This window comes from Arachis hypogaea, chromosome 13 (genome assembly GCF_003086295.3).
Source record: "Arachis hypogaea cultivar Tifrunner chromosome 13, arahy.Tifrunner.gnm2.J5K5, whole genome shotgun sequence".
In the NCBI taxonomy this organism is placed as follows: domain Eukaryota; kingdom Viridiplantae; phylum Streptophyta; class Magnoliopsida; order Fabales; family Fabaceae; genus Arachis; species Arachis hypogaea.
Genome location: NC_092048.1, coordinates 109,250,473 through 109,253,254, shown reverse-complemented (window position 1 = coordinate 109,253,254; position 2,782 = coordinate 109,250,473). Strand labels below are relative to the sequence as shown.

Genomic DNA, 2,782 nt, shown 5'->3' with positions numbered 1-2,782 from the left:
ACCTTTACTAGCACGTCCTCTACTAGTCCATAAGCCTATTTTCTTGAGTTGTCTGCCATCTCTAATGAGATTCTGACAGCTTGCACCTCAAAGATCCCAAGTTTCTCCATTACAGAGAGTGGCATAAGGTTAATGCCTGACCCCAGGTCACACAGAGCCTTCTCAAAGGTCATGGTGCCTATGGTACAGGGTATTAAGAATTTACCAGGATCCTGTTTCTTTTGAGGTAATTTCTACCTATCCAATGCATTCAGTTCATTGGTGAGCAAGGGAGGTTCATCTTCCCAAGTCTCATTACCAAATAATTTGGCATTCAACTTCATGATTGCACCAAGGTACTTAGCAACTTGCTCTTCAGTAATGTCTTCATCCTCTTTAGAGGAAGAATACTCATCAGAGCTCATGAAGGGCAGAAACAGGTTGAATAGAATCTCTATGGTCTCTGTATGAGCCTCAGATTCCTTCAAGTCCTCATTGAGGAACCCTTTAGTGTTCAGAGGATGTCCCATGAGGTCTTCCTCATTGGGATTCACGTCCCCCTCCTCCCTTGTAGGTTCGGCCATGATGGTCAAATCAATGGACTTGCACTCTCTCTTTGGATTTTCTTCTGTATTACTTGGGAGAGTACTAGGAGGAGTTTCAGTGACCCTTTTACTCAGCTGGCCCACTTGTGCCTCCAAATTTCTGATGAAGGACCTTGTTTCATTCATGAAACTTAGAGTGGCCTTAGATAGATCAGAGACTATATTTGCTAAGCTAGATAGATTCTGCTCAGAATTCTCTGTCTGTTGCTGAGAGGATGATGGAAAAGGCTTGCTATTGCTAAGCCTGTTTCTTCCACCATTATTAAAGCCTTGTTGAGGCTTTTGTTGATCCTTCCATGATAAATTTGGATGATTTCTCCATGAGGGATTATAGGTGTTTCCATAGGCTTCACCCATGTAATTCACCTCTACTATTGCAGGGTTCTCAGGTTCATAAGCTTCTTCCTCAGAAGATGCTTCTTTAGTACTGTTGGATGCAGCTTGCAATCCATTCAGACTCTGAGAAATCATATTGACTTGCTGAGTCAATATTATATTCTGAGCCAATATGACATTCAGAGTATCAATTTCAAGAACTCCCTTCCTCTGAGGCGTCCCATTACTCACAAGATTCCTTTCAGAAGTGTACATGAACTGGTTATTTGTAACCATGTCAATGAGTTCCTGAGCTTCTACAGGCGTTTTCTTTAGGTGAATGGATCCACCTGCAGAATGGTCCAATGACATCTTAGATAATTCAGACAGACCATCATAGAATATATCCAGGATGGTCCATTCTGAAAGCATGTCAGAAGGACACTTTTTGGTCAGTTGCTTGTATCTCTCCCAAGCTTCATAGAGGGATTCACCTTCTTTCTGTTTGAAGGTTTGAACATCCACTCTAAGCTTGCTAAGCTTTTGAGGAGGAAAAAACTTGGCTAAGAAAGCCGTGACCAGCTTATCCCAAGAGTTCAGGCTATCTTTAGGTTGAGAGTCCAACCATATTCTAGCTCTGTCTCTTACAGCAAACGGGAAAAGTATAAGCCTGTAGACCTCGGGATCAACCCCATTGGTCTTAACAGTATCACAGATCTGCAAGAATTCAGTTAAGAACTGAAATTGATCTTGTGATGGAAGTCCATGAAACTTGTAATTCTGTTGCATCAGAGAAACTAATTGAGGCTTTAGCTCAAAATTGTTTGCTCCAATGGCAGGGATTGAGATGCTTCTTCCATGTAAGTTGGAATTTGGTGCAGTGAAGTCACCAAGCATCTTCCCTGCATTGTTGTTGGGTTCGGCCATGTCTCCTTCTTTTTCAAAAATTTCTGTCAGATTTTTTCCAGAGAGTTGTGCTTTAGCTTCCCTTAGCTTCCTCTTCAGAGTCCTTTCAGGTTCAGGATCAGCTTCAACAAGAATGTTCTTTTCCTTGTTCCTGCTCATATGAAAAAGAAGAGAACAGAAAAGAAAATATGGAATCCTCTATGTCACAGTATAGAGATTCCTTATATGAGTGTAAGAAGAGAAGAATGGAAGAAGGAAAAGATAAGAATTCGAACAGGGGAGAAGAATGGGTTCGAATTTTTGAGTAGAAGAGAAGTGTTAGTAGATAAATAAATAAATAGAAGGAGATGAGAGAAGAAAGAATTTGAAAATTAAATAAAATAAAATAAAAATATTTTTGTTTTTAATTTAAAATTTGAAGTTAAAAATTCGAAAGTTTTAAAAAGAAAAATTAAATTAAATTAAATTAGAATTTAAAATAAATAGTTAATTAAAAAGGAATTTTGAAAAAGTGGGGAAGAGTTTTCAAAAATTAGAGAGGAAAAATTAGTTAGGTAATTTTGAAAAAGATAGGAATCAAACAAAAAGATAGGATTAATTTGAAAAAGATTTGAAAATCAATTTTGAAAAGATAAGAGGTTAGAAAAGATTTTGAAATTGATTTTGAAAAAGACGTGATTGACGTTGAAAAAGATATGATTGAAAATCATTTTGATAAAGATTTGAATTGGAAATTAAAAAGATTTGATTTTGAAAATTGAAGTTGATTACTTGACTAACAAGAAACAAAAAGATATGATTTTGAAATTTAAAGATTAAACATTTCTTATTAGGCAAGTAACAAACTAAAAAAAATTTTGAATCAATCACATTAATTGTTAGCATTAATTTCGAAAATATGAAATAGAAATAAGAAAAAGATTTTAAAAATAAATTTTGAAAATTTCGAAATTATGAAAGAAAAAATGAAAAAGATT

The 2,782-nt window shown here is 36.0% G+C and overlaps 1 non-coding gene across 1 annotated transcript; it reads left to right on the top strand.

Moving 5' to 3' along the window:
- Positions 1-1,325: 1,325 nt before the first annotated feature.
- On the top strand, positions 1,326-1,433 carry LOC112738533 (small nucleolar RNA R71). The gene has a single exon (XR_003169489.1). It is a non-coding gene; the product is annotated as a small nucleolar RNA R71 (small nucleolar RNA).
- The last annotated feature ends 1,349 nt before the right edge of the window (positions 1,434-2,782 follow it).